The sequence below is a fragment of the Puma concolor genome, chromosome B1 (assembly GCF_028749965.1).
Source record: "Puma concolor isolate L17-30 chromosome B1, mPumCon1.1.hap2, whole genome shotgun sequence".
NCBI lineage: Eukaryota > Metazoa > Chordata > Mammalia > Carnivora > Felidae > Puma > Puma concolor.
In genome coordinates this window covers 65,623,623-65,640,798 of record NC_141670.1, presented here as the reverse complement: position 1 = coordinate 65,640,798, position 17,176 = coordinate 65,623,623, and the positions used below count along the sequence as shown (strand labels likewise).

At 35.6% G+C, this 17,176-nt stretch overlaps 1 long non-coding RNA gene across 1 annotated transcript in view; it reads left to right on the top strand.

Annotated features, from left to right (window-relative positions):
- Nucleotides 1-17,176, top strand: part of LOC147581674 (uncharacterized) — a 63,161-nt gene that overhangs the window by 39,681 nt on the left and 6,304 nt on the right. Inside the window, exon 2 of the long non-coding RNA XR_015250144.1 lies at nucleotides 9,580-9,644. This is a non-coding gene — a long non-coding RNA (uncharacterized LOC147581674). The remainder of the gene's footprint in view (nucleotides 1-9,579; nucleotides 9,645-17,176) is intronic.

Here is a 17,176-nt window from a genome sequence, read left to right as displayed (position 1 = left end):
ACACATATAAATATAAATTATATAGCCTATAAAAAGGCTGCTCTAATATTGGGCTAAAAAATACTGCTGTAGCATATAATGGATTTGACCTAAAATCAATGCCGTTATTGCTGGCAAAGCTCCGTGGCTCCCAGAGCACTTCTTTATTCTCAATGTAGGTCAACTTCAGAACCTATTAATCCAGACAGATTTCAGTCATATGAAACCCTGAAGAGAGAATCCAGCCACATGACACAGGACTCTTAACCCATGGAAACTGCGAGATAGTAAATTTGTGTTATTTGAAGTCACTAAGTTTGTGTTAAATTTTTACACAGAATACAAAACTAATGTAAATATATACTTTATGATTCAATTTATATAGAGTTCAAAACTAGACAAAACATGTTAAGATTGGAGCTACCTCTAGGAAGTGAGGATGAGGTAATAATTGAGTGGGAGGATGAGAGGCTTCTGGAATCTGACAGTGATCTATTTCTTGATCTGGGCACATGTACTCATTTTGTGGAAATTCTTTAAACTGTATACTTGGGATTTGTATACTTTTCTGTATGTATAGTTCGGTTAAACATGATTAAAGAAAAATACGATTTTGCCTTCTTTGGAGTTTATAGTTCTGATTCCACTGAAAAAAATCCTGATAATGTTAGCATACATTGAGCCCTTCAATGTGATACACATAGTTCTAAGAGCTTTAAATGAAATAACATGTTTTTATATCTCAATTTTGGTTTTGGAATTCTCTTTAATACAGAAATTTGTTAATTTGGTATAGTCAAAAGTAAAAGTACTTGTTCTTTGGAATACACTTGAATCTTGTTTAACATCTTTCCCTACCCTGTAATGCTTTTAGGCTTAAATCAAAACAGAACTGATTAAACTGCTCTTAGGAACAATTAAAGTGTTTCCTACATATAATTAATTTAACATATTTTATTTTTTTTAAATACAAGTATGAAGTCTATAGTGTGTATGAAAGGCAGTTTCTTCCCCCACATAGGCACCTGTAATTAAAGACCATTTCATTAATTATATTGAACCTATTTTTTCCATTCATTTTTGATAAGCAACATCACTTCTCAGTCCTAACATGGAAGGATTCTATTATAAGACTAATGTTGCAAAAAAGATGCAACATTTTTTTATTGGAATGTTTCTTCTAGATCAGACAGAAAGATGTCATTTGTAGTTTTCTAGCAAGCCTTAAGTATAAAGTCATGGTTGCTTAAGCTAATCACTCTTGTGTGGCTTACAGTTTTTACCATTCTTAAATAAAAACAAAAACTGACTCATCCTTCAAAAATCATTAAGTAGGGGCACCTGGGTGGCTCAGTCAGTTAAACATCCATCTTCAGCTCAGGTCATGGTCTCACAGTTTATGAGTTGGAGCCCCAAGGTGGGCTCTGTGCTGATAGCTCAGAGCCTGGAGCCTGCTTGGGATTCTGTGTCTCCCTCTTTCTGCCCCTCCCCCACTTGCACTCTGTCTCTCTGTCTCTCCAAAAATAAATAAACATTAAAAAAAATTAAAACAAATCATTAAGTAATAGCATCCTGAAATTATCTTTAAACAGCCACTTTTGGGTGCACAGTTGATACCAGAGAGAACATAAAATGGTGGTTTCTTTTTCTTTTATTTTTTTAATTTTTTAAAAAAAATTTATGTTTATTTTTGAGAGAAAGAGAGACAGAGCACAACGGGGGGAGAGGCAGAGAGAGGGAGACACAGAATCCAAAGCAGGCTCTAGACCCTGAGCTGTCAGCATTAGAGCCTGATGTGGGGCTCAAACCCACAAACCATATCATGACCTGAGCCGAATAACTGACTGAGCCACCCAGGTGCTCCAAAGTAGTGATTTTGGACTCTGACACTGGACTCTACAATAACTTATTCCTTATTCATAAATACCTTAAAAATCATGTCATTTATAATCATATGGTACAGAAGGAATGTAGATGCTTCAGGAAAAAATTCTTATACATGGGCGCCTTTGTCAACTTTTACTGGTTAAATATGATGTTCACTTAAATATAATAATAAATTATTTAAACATAGTAAATAGAGATATATGACATTTCCCAAGATGTTTATTACATGAAAATATGCAGACTATCCCTGCTGTGAGACAAATAGGAAAAAAATAAAACCTAGAAACATTTTTGTTTTGTTTATTACATTTTCCACAGAAATATGGTAAGTTTTTAGTTTTCCCTGAGACCATTGTCTGTAATCACTGAAAGTTTTTTTTTTGCATGAATGATAAAATAATTTTTCTTAGTGATCATTTTCTTGTTATCATTTTTTCATTACAGCCTTAGTATATATTTTCTCAATAGTTTGGTATTCCAAACAATTTTAATTATATTTATTAATATTTTGAATAAATAATATATTCTTTTGATTCAAAATTCAAAAAATACAGAAGTGAATACATAGAAAAATCACTCTCCTGCTTTTGATTCCAAGACCCCAATTCTTCCCCCCCGAAGCAATATATGGTATCATTTTCTTGTGTATTTTTGCAGAAATATTTTATGCATGTACAAAACAAACATGAACAAATTATATACATATATACACGTATATATATATACACACATACATACATATATATATACATACATATATATACACACATATATATTTCCTGTTACTCAGAAACGATCAAGCTGTTTTTAACACTTACAGATGATAAACTCCTTAAGATGAGAGTCTGTTTCTGATTCATCTGTGTGATCTCTCTAGCATATTGAGATGTATATATTCCCCCCCTTTCCATTCTGCACCATGTTTTATTTTGTTTTTTGAGATAACAATATGTTTTTCCAGTTTTATTGAGAAATCATTGACAGATGCCACTGCATAAGTTTAAGGAGCTTTATAGCTTGATGGTTTGATTTATATGTACTGTGAAATGATTACCACAATAACTTCAGCTAACATCCATTGTCTCATATAGACACAATAAGAAGAAAAGAAGAAAGGAAACAAATTTTCTCTTTGTGATGAGAACTCTTAGGATTTACTGTCTTAACAATTATATATCATACAGCACTCACACTTAGCTATATACATATATATATATATATATATATATACACATACATATATATACAGTTAGCTATAGCCTTCATGTTGTACATTGCATTCCTAGTATCTATCTTATAACTGAAAGTTTGTATTTTCTGACCACTTTCCTCTAATACCCCCTCCCTCTCCCACCTCATAACCATAAGTTGAACCCCTTTTTCTATGACTTTAGATTTTTGGGTTTGGTTTTTTAGATTCCACATATAAATAAAATCACACAGTATTTGTCTCTTACTGCCTGATTTGTGTTACTTATATAATGTCTTCAAGTTCTACCCACGTTGTTGCAAACGGTAGCATTGTCTCATTTTTTTATGACTGAATATATATATATATATATATATATATATATATATATATCACAACTTCTTTATCCATTCATCCATCAGTGGACACTTAGGTTGCTTCTGAGTCTCAGCTATTGGAAATAATGCTGCTATGAACTTGGAGATGCAGTTATCTTTTCGAGTTAGTATTTTTGTTATTTTTGGATATATTACCAGAAGTGGAATTGCTGGATCATAGGTAGTTCCATTTTTAATTTTTTCAGCATCCTCCATACTGTTTTCCATAGTGGAAGAGCATTTCTTGTAGTGGATTCCATATCAGTACCTAAAGTACCTTCGTTTCCCTTTTCATGATAGTATAATGTTTCATTATGTAATATTCCACGTATATATAATTTTTTTTCACCCAATAGCCTCTATATGCATATTTAGGTTTTTCCCAACAACTTGCTATTACAATGTTCATACAGTCTTAAAAAATAGCTAACTTCAAGTGAGCACTTAGTATGGTTTGGGCACCATGCAAAATGCTTTACATTCAACTTTGTTTTTATTTATTTATTTAAAAAGTTTTTTAATGTTTATTCATTTTTGAGAGAGACAGAGAGAGAGAGCACAAATGGGGCAGGGGCAGAGAGAGATGGAGACATAGAATCCGAAACAGGCTCCAGTCTCTGAGCTGTCAGCACAGAGCCCAACGCGGGGCTCAAACCCACAAACTGTGAGATCATGACCTGAGCTGAAGTTGGACGCTCAACCGACTAAGCCACCCAGGCGCCCCACATTTGATTTTCAAGATAACTGTATGTGGGCAGTACTTTTTTTATTCCTACTTCACAGATGAAGAAAATGAGAGGTTGACTAATTTTGTCTAAAGTGACAAATGAGTAAGTGGAAGATTCAGAATCTGATTGCTGCTGTGTATCTTCGACTCTTATAACAGAAAACAATGACGTAGATATTTACTAACACTCTCCGCTGAGGAGGGAGTTCACACAGATGCATCAGACACAGATTGTTAACTTGAGGAGCTTATTGTCTATAAGTGTTAAAAACAGCTTGATCTTTTCTGAGCAATAGTAAGTCAATTAATTCTAGTAGATTTCAGTCAAGTGACAGATCAGTAACAAAAAGGTTTTGTGTACACAGAAATTATAGTTAAAAATCACACTCTCAATTTCAAGTTTTATAATTTAACTAAAGAGTACCAAAGTTAAAGGGAAGTAATTACAACATTCAATAAAATTACAAATCTGCTTCTGATGGAATTACAATAGGGTATAAGCTTAATACCTACATTTCAAAGATGACCAATCTTTAGAAGCCAACCAGAAAACATCTCTAAATCATTAATCATAGAACTAGAAAAAAATCTTCCAACAGAGGAGAATTTGAAGCAAATATTAAGAAAATGAATGGCTTGAAAAGAATTCTGAAAATGGCTTCCCTGTTTCTAGGACAGAGTTTAAACTTAATTCAATTATTGGATTTTGGAACTTTCTGTTTTATTCTTTTCATTGCCAATTTCCCTCAGGGACAAAGATTAGAAGTGTCAAAAATGACACATTAACAGACATTTCTTCCAAATGTTGAGGTTTATGTAGGAATGGAAATGTTATGAAGAAACTGTCTTTCAAATTTCCAGACCAGTTTGGAATGTTAAAAAAAGAAAAAGAAAAAACGGTTGTAGTAAGAAAAGAAAACATTGTTTGTAGAGAAATACTTACATCTGAAATGTACTCTTGCCAATTAAATGACTCTTCTCACTCCAGTTCTGCAGCTGCCTTTGAATGTACCGCTCAAACTCCAAGGTTTGCCCATCATATTCCTTATCTAGTGACTCTTATAATTTGCCTAATGAATATAAAAAATTACGATAGAACACAGTCAAATGTTTAATTTTTGGCCTTTGAACTGGCAACTGAATCAAGAGATAGGACTATAAAAATGCATATTCTTTGGTCCCAATCCTCACTTTATATATATATTTTTTATTTGTTTGTTTGTTTTTAGGGAAAAAAGAAAGAGAGAGAGTGAGTTGGGGAGGGACAGAGAAGAGGGGGAGAGAGAATCTTAAGCAGGCTTCATGCTCAGCGTGGAGCCCACCACGGGGCTTGATCCCCCAACCCTGGGACCATGACCTGAGTCAAAATCAAGAGTGGGACCCTCAACCAACTGAGCCCAACAAGAGCCCCCCAATCCTGACTTTTTAAAACAAAACATTCAGGAGTCTGCATGTTGGTAATTTTCATACACTCAAGTCCTTGAAGTGCTGCACTGCCAGCAAAGGAATTGTAGGGAATACCTATGACTTTCTCTTCCCTCGTGCATTTAGAAACAAACCAATGAATAGAAATCGCACCAATTTAAGAGACTAGGGAAGTGTGCTCTCTATATGGCTCTGCTGCTTCCTAGCTCACTGACCTTGCATGGATCACTTGAACATCTATGAACCTAGGTCCTCCTGCTCCTCTGAGTTATTGTGGGATAAGATAACAAACATACGTGCAGGCTCTTGATCTCCTGCCATAAAAAGGCATGATATTAATAATATTATTCCTATAGTCTCAGGATAGGTTAAAGAATAATATATTTTAAAATACATTTTTATTTCCAAAAAAAGAAAAGGCTAAAACCCAAGGAAGAAAACAAAATGTATTAGAGATTTGTAAATTTATGGCAGTATTATTTTTATAATCGTTATCATTTGTAAGTAATTTTTAAATTATAATGATTCTTAATTTAATAGGTACTAATTGTTTTTCACATTTAAATGAAAAGCACATTTACTTCCACTGATTAAGATGAACAAGTTTCACAGTATAAAACATTGCCTGCTTTTTTATACAATTGAGTTTCCAAGTCTCTGAAAATCTTTTTTGTTGTTGTTGAAGGATGTATGCCTTGGGGATTACAGTATCTCTTGCTTTTTACTTCAGAAAAGAAGCATGACTTGGTCTGACATGTGTGACTAATATGATCACAACCCTTGGGAAATTAGATGGTTTTCTGGAGATACCACTAAAGAATACTGACTGAAACTATTCCTGTCTGATGTATGAGTTGCTCTATACACCAAGGCTACAAACTGTCAGAATGAACCAATACCAAGATGAGTATCTTTAGCTAGTTGCTCAAACTAGTCAAAATCACTGATGACTCAGACACATCTGCCAAATGCATAAGCTTATTACCATTTTGGAGCCTCAAGAGTCTCCTGAAAAATGGAAAAAACAAGAACAGATAATGAAGGCATCATCCAGGATTAGGTTTCTGTGATGTATCCGATATCAATATGACGTGGAAATAGGGGTGCTTCAGCCTACAAAAGGGTTGAGAAGAAAAATAGAAAGGAAAAGTCCAAAACTATAAAGAAATGAAACAAAATTGGAAAGCTCAATTGCTGTATATTGCTGAAACTGAAAAGACAGAGGGAAGAGGAAAACGCAGCGGCAGGTTTGGTTGAAAGACAGAATGGCTAGAATAGCCTTGTGGAGTGGCGTGGTCTCAGAGCCAGGCTGCCTCCATTAGAATCACAGCTTTGCATTTCTAGCCGTGTGGCCTTGGGCAAGTGACTTGCCTCTTCGTGCTTCAGTTTCATTATCTGTAAAATAAGAATAGTGGTAGACAGTGCCTGCCACAAAGGAACACTTTAATATTCATTTTATCAGTATTATTAGATGGGCCATACAGTTAATATTCAAAGTTTTCTACAAATAGTATCTGACATACAGGCATTTGAGAAATGATTATTGACTTAATTAGTGAGAGACTGAACTATTCTTTTTGAAGTATCAAGCTCTCCTAAGCTTTGCCCTAGAAGTTAGTCTACTACAGAATTTGCAAATAGATTTATATTTAATTTTTTAATATACCTGGAATAGGAAGAAAAATAAGATCTTTTCCCTTATTCGTCTGTTTTATTCTTACTCAGAATTAAATTACTTATATATTTCAATATATAAATCTGATCAATTTTATTCTATGATTGCATAAATAAAACTTAAAAGAGTTTTTAAAAATTCTGATAGGGTAGTTAATTTTATTATTCCATTTAGTTTAGCTTTTTAAGTCTAAACTCAATTCAAATATCTCTGGGTAGATATATGACATTTTTCTTTTTAAGTTTTATTTGTTTTGAGAGAAAGGGCACAAGTAAGCAAGGGGCAGAGGGAGAGAGAGGTTCCCAGGAGGGGCAGAGGAAGAGAGAGGGATGGAGGGAGGGAGAGAGAGAGAGAGGGAGAGAAAGAAAGAGAGAGAGAGACACGGGGCTCATCTGAAGAGGGGCTCATATTTTTTACCCAAAGTGGGGCTTGAACTCACCCAGAGCAGGACTTGAGCTCACCTAATGTGTGGCTTGAGCTCACTCGATGGGGGACTTGAACTCATGAACTGTGAGATCATGACCTGAGCCAAAGTCAGATGCTTAAACAACTGAGTCACCCAGGCGCCGATATATGACATTTTAAAAGTAGCTAATTAAATTAACCGATGTGAGAAATGTAGACTCGTGATTACCCCAACAGGTTTCTTCAAAAAATAAATGAGACTATATTGTGAGTCCTACATTGTTATTTTACAGCTGAAATATTTCATCAATCTGATTCATTTGGGGAATTCTTAATGGAACCCTGGGAGAGGAGGAGGATACAACTACTTTGCTGCTTGTGGCTCAATTATATCGATATGATGCTCAATTGAGAACAGAACAAGGAAAACTAGGGCTTGCTGCCATCTGCTACACAGTTTTCCTGTTCTGGCCATGGTTTCCCGAACACTGCAGTAACTCTACTCTTATATGTCACAGTATTATTTAATGACTATGAGTTGAATTCATCCATATTGAGGGATGAGACTGACAGGGCTTCAAAACACGATCTATTTGGCACTAAGAGAATACCAAAGGAACATTGGCATGGCACCTGCTACTCCTTTCCAAGGACATAATCAAAAGATAGTTGGACAACCCACACCACCCACAGTTCCCAGGTGGCTTACAAATAAATGGATCATTACCGGATAGGCTAGCAGAGTTTCATGATATTTGAAACAAACTGTCCATGACTATTTTTCAAGTTTAGAAACATCTAGGAGCTCATTCTTTGACATTAAAAAAAAAAAAAGAGACTTTCGTTATTTTCAAAGGAAGAAAGTAACTGAACTTGAGCTGCGGGTAAACAATTTCTATTGTTTTTTGTTGTTGCTGTTGTTTTTCTCTTACTCTTGGCAAAGCAAAAGGTTTCTGTTGAAATTTAGAATGATGGTATTCCACTTTACATGAATTAAGTAATTTGGTTAATATACTTCTGAATTTAACAGGATTGTGTTTCCAGTACTTTTTGGTGAAGTCAACGTATTTCAATCTGCTTACACATGTATTTTGGTGATGGTTTGACAAGTTTGACAGGCATTACTAGTTTTGAAACAACAGAATTAAAGAGTGGATTAAATTACTTATTTTAAAATTACTTAGACAAACAGGGGTTGGAATAATCTTCAATGGATAAACATGGCAGCTTACAAAAAAAGAAAAAAAATTAAGTTTATTTATTTTGAGAGAGACAGAGACAGTGTAAGCAGGGAAGGGGCAATGAGAGAGGGAGAGAGAAAGCATCCCAAGCAGGCTCCGTGCTACCAACAGAATCAGACGTGGGGCTCAAACTCATGAAACTGTGAGATCATGACCTGAGCTGAAGCCAAGAGTTGGACACTTAGCTGACTGAGCCACCCAGGAGCCTCAAGAAATTTTATTTTTAATATAGATATAAAAGTTCTTTCTCTTTGGGTCTATTCTACATTCTACAGTTGAATTGTTTGTTAAATAACAACTTTATTGTAGCAGGTATTGTATCTTTTTTTATTGCCAAATGATTCCTTTATTGACAAATAATATTCCATACATGGATACTTTGTTTATCATTCTTCAGCTGACGGACATTGAGATTGTTTCCACCATTTGGTCATTATGAATAATGCTACCATGAACATTGTTTATAAATTTTTGTGTGGCCATATGTTTCCATTCTTTTGGCATATTCCTAGAAGTGGATCTTGCTGGATCTTATGGTAACTATGTTTAACATTTTGAGGAAACTTTATTTTTCAAAGTGGCCACACTCTTCGTATTTCGGCTAGCAATATATGAGAGTTTCATTTTTCCACATCCTTGCCAACACTTGTTATTGTTTATCTTCTTTATTTTAGCCATCCTAAGAATGTGGAATGGTGTCTCACTGTGGTTTTGATTTGCATTTCCCTAATGATTAATGGTGAGTGTATTTCCTATGTGCTTATGGAACATTTGTACATCTTGTTTTTGTAAAAATTCCTGTTTGGTTCCTTTGCCAATATTTAGTTGATTTGTCTTTTTTTATTATTATTATTAATTGACTTCTTTAAAAAGGACAGTTTTAGGTTCACAGCAAAATTGAGGAGAATGTACAGAGATCTTCCACATATCCCCTGCCCCCTACACATGCATTGCTTCCCACATTGTCAACATCTCCCAGCAGGGTGGTACGTTAGTCAAAATTGATGAATCTACATTGACACATCATAATCATCCAAAGCCTATAGTTCATAATAGGGTTCACTCTTGGTGGTGTTCATTCTATGAGTTTGGATAAGTATGTGATAACATGTGTCCATTATTATAGTAACATACAGAGTATTTTCACAACCATAAAAATCCTCTGTGCTCCACCTATCCAGCTGTCCTCCCCCACAACCACTGGCAACCACTTATCTTTTTCCCTGTCTCCGTGGTTTTGCCTTTTCCAGAATGTCAAAGTTGGAATCATAAAGTGTATAGCCTTTCATATTGGCTTCTTTCACTTAGTAATACACATTTAAGGTTCTCCCATGATTTTTTTTAAAGCTTGATTGTTTATTTCTTTTCAGCACTGAGTTATATTCTATTGTCTGGATGTACCACAATTTGTTTATCCATTCACCTACTGAAGGATATCTCAGTTGTTTCCAAGTTTTGGCAATTATGAATAAAGCTTCTATAAACATCTGTGTGCACACTTATCCACTTCTCCAAACTCTTATCCATCACACTTATCCAAACTCATAGAATGAACACCACCACCAAAAAAATTTATATTTTGTTTAGAAATAAATTTTCAATTATTTGTCTTTTTGTTTTTGAGTTGTAAGTGTACTTTATATATTTCAGATATGAGTTCCTTATCCAATACATGATTAGTAAATATTTTTTCTCTAATTCCTCAGGTGTCTTTTCACTTTCTTATTGTTATCCTTTAAAAAGCTTCAAAACTTGATGAAGTCCAATTTGCCCATGTTTTGTTTTGTTGTTTGTGATTTTGGTGTTGTATCTAAGAAGCATTGTCTAATCCAAGTTCACAAAAATTTACTTCTATGTTTTCTTCCAGGATTTTCATTGCTTCAGCTCTTATATTCAGATCTATCTATCCCAGACCTATCCCAGCATAATTTATTGCAGAGACTCTTTCTCTATTGAATTATCTCGACAGCTTTGTAAAAAATTAATTGACAATAAGGGTTTATTTCAAGATGTTCATTTCTATTCCATTGATCTAGGTCTGGACATATGCCAATACCACACTGCCATGTTTACTGTTGCTTTGAATTAAACTTGAAATCTGGAACCGTGAATCCTCATTTTTGTTTCCTTTTCAAAAATTTTTTTGGTTATTCTGGGTCCCTTGACTGGTTTCCATATGTATTTTAGGATCAGTTTTTCAATTCTGCAAAAGTGCATCAGGATTTGATAGAGATTGTGTTAAATTTGTGTATCAGTTTAGGGGCACCTGGGTGGCTCGGTTGGTTAAGCCTCTGACTTCCACTCAGGTCATGATCTCACGATCTGTGAGTTTGAGCCCTGCGTCCGGGTCTGTGCTGTCAGCTCAGAGCCTGGAGCCTGCTTCAGATTCTGTGTCTCCCTCACTCTCTGCCCCTCTCCTGCTCACATTCTCTCTCTCTCAAAAATAAATATGGGTTAAAAAAATTTTTTTTAATCTGTATATCAGTTTCAGAAATATTGCCATCTTAACAATATTAAGTCTTCTGTTCCATGACCATGGGATATCTTTCCTTTTGTGTAGGCCTTCTTTTAATTTATTTCAACAATGTTTTATAGATTTCAGTGTTTGCACTTAGTTTGTACTTCTTTTGTTTATTTTTTTTTAAGTACTTTATTCTTTGTTGCTATTATTAATGGAATTATTTACTTAATTTCAGTTTTGGATTGCCCCTTGCTAGTGTGCCCCAACTTATTTTTCTACATTAATTCCTTATCTAAACTTGCTGAACCATTTATTAGCTCTAATACTTTTTTAGCGGATACCTTAGGATTTTCTATATAAAGGTAATGTCATCTGCAAATAGAGTTTTACTTTTTCCTTTCTAATCAGCTGTTTTTACTGCATTTTCTTCCCTAACTGACCTCCAATGCAATGTTGAATTAGAAGAAGTGAGAGTAGACATCCTTGTCTTGTTCTCAAACTTAGGGTGAATGGATTCAGTTTTTCACTATAGAGTATGATGTTAGCTGTGGGTTTCTCATAGATGCCTTTTATAAGGTTGGGGGCATTCCTTTCTACTCCTAGTTTATTATGAAAGATTGTTGGATTTTGTCAAGTGCTTTTTTTCTGCATGTCTTGAAGTAATCATGAGGTGTTTGTCCCTTATTCTATTACTTGGTGTATTACATTGACTGATTTTTGTATATTAACAAAACTTGCACTCCTGAGGTAAATCCCACTTAATCATGTATTAATTATTTTTATATGTTGCTGACTTGGTTTACTCATATTTGTTAAGTGTGCTTACATCTATGTTCATAAGGGGTATTGGTATATAGGTTTCTTTTCTTATGATGCCTTTTTCTAGCTTTGATATCAGGATACAATTGGCTTCAAAGAATGAGATTTTAAGTGATCCCTCCTCAGAGTGCCTGGGTGGCTCAGTCAGTTAAGGATCTGACTTCTGCTCATGATTCGTGGGTTTGAACCCCGCTTCAGATTCTGTCTCTCCCTCTGTCTCTGCCCCCCCCCCCAATTCATACTCTGTCTCTGTCTCTCAAAGATGAATAAATGTTAAAAAAGAATTTGAAGTTATCCCTCCTTTTTTTCTTCTTTTTAATTTAGGAAAGGTTTGGTGTTAATTATTCTTTAAATGTTTAGTAGAATTCACCTGTGAAGCCATCTGGTCCTGGGCTTTTCTCTGAAGAAAAAATTTTTACTGCTAATATATTCTTTTGTTATAAGTTACTTAAAGGACCAGATTAAAATTTTAACCTTTAAATATCCGGGGCAATATGACAATGGAGATGAAGAATATGTGACCATGTAGAGAAATAATATATTCAAAATTTAAAAAGTTAAAAATGGATATTTGGTCATTTTATCTACCTGGCACCCAACCTCTTTCCTATTTAAGAGAAATCCTATAGATGGGAGTCACAATCTTAATTCCAATACTGAAGTGTAAGGAGACCACAGACCTGAGCTTTGTCAATTCAATGTTTCTGCCTGGGGCTCTGAATCTGGAGGTTTAAGGCAAAGGCAAAGGCATGAAAGCTAACAGGTGACTACCTTCGCACTGGTTAGATATGGAAGAAGTGGTGAAAGAGGTTACATGTTGCTTCTAGACACTTGGGGTACTGGGAAAAGTTGGGTAAGTACAAAGTGTGATAGGGAAGCACTAACTTTTGTGTGTGTCACAGCTTTGGAGTTTGGTCCAAATTATCCCTGTTATAAGCTTTATAAGATTTTCATGAAACACATTTTCTTTCATGAGAGAAATAAGAGTTCAAGTCTTCCAGGTTGTAAAGGAGTTTGAGTTAATCAATATCCCATAAGAACTTTGCAAGAACAAATAGAAGTGATTTGGAATACAGTGCCAATCACAATAGGCTAGTTTTAGTATCTTTCCCCAAATTATCAGGCTAATTCCTTCTATCTTAATCAACTTACACTGTTTCCATGATTTCTTCTAACACTTTCTTGGATTGATCTGATCAATAACAAAATTATAGACCAAAGTCTAATTTTTGGTTCAATACAATGAATCTTTAAGGAATTTCTAGCTATTGCAGATACACGATCAGCAGCAACAGATTCCCTAACATTAAATAATTTGTTATCTTTTAGGTAGAGACATGCCTGATTATAAATATAACATTAGGCAGAAAATTACTACTTCTATAAATGAAGTATGGATGTATAGTGGAGAAGAAACAAATTTACAGCTTTGGGTACTCAAAAATAAATCTTGGAAAAGGTACTATTTGAGCAGACCTTGATGGATAATGAGATGTTTTTAAATTAGATTTGCAGAAAGAGGCAAACATGATGAAGGTAACTGCATGATCAGAGAAGGAGGTTGTGAGTATGGCCAAAATTTGGGTTGGTTTAAACTTATGACACATGAGTAAGAATACAAATAATTAATTTTATTGATGATATGTTATTTATCAGACACAGTTACATTATTTAAACATATTAGATGACTAACTGATTTAATCTTCACAAATCTATGTGGTACTATTATTATCTTCATTAATCTCTCCATTTTATATACTGGGGAAAAAAGATACACAATTAGGTTAAGTGACTTATTTTGGTAGACAGACTCTTAGATGGCTTCCTGTTGCCCCCACCTCATGTTATAAGAATGGTTGGAACTGTGACTTGTTTCTTACCAATAGAGTATGGAAAAAGTGTTGAGATATAACCTCTGTGATTAGGTTACATATGATTATAACTTTTATCTTGCTATCAGACTCTATTGATTCTTGCACTGGCCTTGATGAAGTAAGCTGCCATAAGAGAAGACCATGTGGCAAGGCACTGAGGTTGGCTTCCAGCTAACAGCTAGCAAGAAGTTGATGTCCTCAGTCATCATCAACCTATAAGGAACAGAATACTGCTAATAGCAAAGTGAGCTTTGAAGTGCATCCTTTCCCAGTCTAGTGTCACATGGGTTTCCAGTCCTGGCTGACACCTTGAGTTTCACCCTGAAACAGAGAACCCAGTTAAATCATGCCCAGATTTCTTACCCACAGAAATTATGAGATTATTTATGGTTATTTGTTACACAGCAATAGATAACTAACACACTTGCCCAAGGCCATACAAGTCATAAGCTGATGAGTAAGGATATGAAACAGGGCAGTCTGGCTCTGATGTGGGAAGTTTATGCTGACAGGTGTGATTTTAGAAGCATTTCACATAAGAATATTTTTCTTTTTCACATCAGTGGTCACTCCTCTAATAGGAGTTAAAATTATAAATTTCTCATCATAAAAGCCAAAATTAACGGGTTAGATCTGAAAGTCAAATGCTTCTATCTAATGGAGTTATTGGATATCTATTTGCATCTGTAAATAAGTAGATATTTTTAAGATTGTCCTGCTTAGGGACAAGATTTGGACTTTACCTGTTACTGGTATTTACACAAACACAAGTATAACAGAGGCCCTTGCAATAGTCATTGTGAATGAGAGATTATGGAGTTTCCAATATTGATTTGCTATGAGAGAATATTATCTAGCACAATCATCCATACTTTAAACATGGCTCCAGAGTTGAAGTAAAGGATAGTTCAGAGCACAGTTCAGTCAGTTCTACTGGCATCCGTGTGCTGTGTGAAAAGAGCACTGTGTGGGGCTTGAAAGAGCTGTTTCTCTTGATGGCAAGACCCTGGAATTTATGCAGACATGCTATGGGACCAAACTAAATGTACGAGGATTTTTCTCCCTTGGCAAGTATGGCAAGAGTTCCAGCTCATCGGAGCCAGAGCTCAGATAATTCTGCCCTCAGTGCAATCCTCACTGGCCAGCAGAATCAGAAATCCTGCTCCAGGTAGAGTGTCTGTGGATCTGTCTGTGCTTGAGGCGGGGAAGCCCCATCTAGTAAGTTGTGGAAAGAACTAGAAAGCAGTACCCATTAATAATTGAGTTGGGGTGAAGATGTGAGCCTTTGTGGTCAAGCAGATGACAGTTGTTAAAAACAAAAACAAAAACAAAAAACAAAAAAACTACAGGCACTAAATGGAGTCACTTATGTTGGGTGAAAACACCAAACTGGGGCTTAATATCTAACCGAATTGCAGTTTCAACCCCCCCAGAAGTGCAGTCTTATCCAATCCATCAGTAATTTCCTGGTCAGCACCAATAAGGTAATCTGATGGCCCTTTCCATCCCCTAAAGGAAGAAGAAGAACTCCATCTAATAAGACCCTTTTGTCCCCAAAAGAAGGTGACCTCACCCAAAATAATCCTTTTTTCTGTTTATGACTTCCTTGTCCTGCCTTTGAAAACTTTTTCCTTTCCTTTTTCTTTTATTTAAGTTTATTTATTTTTGGAGAGAGAGAGAGAGAGAGAGCAAGCAGGGGAGGGGCAGAGAGACCCAGGATCTGAAGCTTGGCTCCTTGCTGACAACACATAGACCCACACAGGGCTCCATGCGGGGCTCGATGCAGGGCTGGAACTCACAAACCATGAGATTATGACCTGAGCCAAAGTCATAACTGAAAGGGTGGGCCTACGCCGGCCGACTCCATCTTGTTCTGTGTCCTTCACCTTGACCACACCTCCTCCCCTTGAGTAACCCCCCCCCCCACCTGCCTAACAGGACTCGGACCCTTCCCCAGGACCCTTCCCCAGCCAATCGGCTGAGGCCATAGCCATTACCTCACCAACTGCCCCTAGGCCCCAATAAAACCTTTGTCCTTTTGAAACTCTCTCTCTCTCCCTGGTATCTCACCACTGCATCGATGCAGGTAGGGGATTGAGCTTGAGCTAGCTCGAATCTAAAGGCTCTTTTGCTTTTGCATCGGACTCGGCTCCCTAGTGGTCTTTGGGGATCATGAATTCTGGGCATAACAATAACCAACTGAGCCAACTGAGCCACCCAGGTGCCCCAAAACCTTTCCGTTTCTAATAGCCCTCTATCTGCTGCGATGCTGCCTGATTCATGACTCGTTTAAAAAACCAACTAAATCTTCAAAATTTGTTCAGCTGAATTTTTGTCATTTAACAGAGTTTAGGGATTGGAGTGTTAATGTAGGTGTAAGGACATTTTCTATGTAGGCTGATAAAGCTGGGACATTTAGATTATACAAAGATGAAAGAAAATAAATAAGCTATGAAATGCCACAGCACACTAACTCACTTGTTTGTCCCAATCTCCCCTGTGTACAACTGGTGATCACTTTCTGAAGAAACTTGTTCCTGAATATTTTATGCTGCCATGGAGTTGTCTGAAAATACTGAATAAAACCATGTAAATTAATTTTGCAAATGAATGTGTTTGTTATGTCAATCTATACTCACTACTGATCAGGTTCCATTTTGGGAGAAGAAAGAGAGAGAGACTATTGAAGACTGAGCAGATATGGAAATATCTCCATTAAGAAGTTTTAAATTCACTGAACTAGACTGAAACTGATGATTTGATCATGATATTTGTCGAATTAATGTCTAAAGACTATAGTCTGTGAAAGATAGTACAGTTATGCAAATTTATGCATAAAAATAAGAATCCCATATGTGCCTAGAGGGAGAGGTTTCCAGCCAAAATGCTAATGATATGAGATAACAATATTTAGCATTTCTACAGATTTTAATTCAAAGAACTCAAAATGTCTTACAAATTTATTATCTGCTAAGTGAAAGCAGGCAATAGTATTTTCCTGTTGTAAATTTCAAAAGTGAAATTTGAATTGAATGAAAAATATACACATAAAAATGAGATCTTTGAAAGGGAAAACACCAGAAAACACCTTAAATAAACTATATGATTTAAAACATC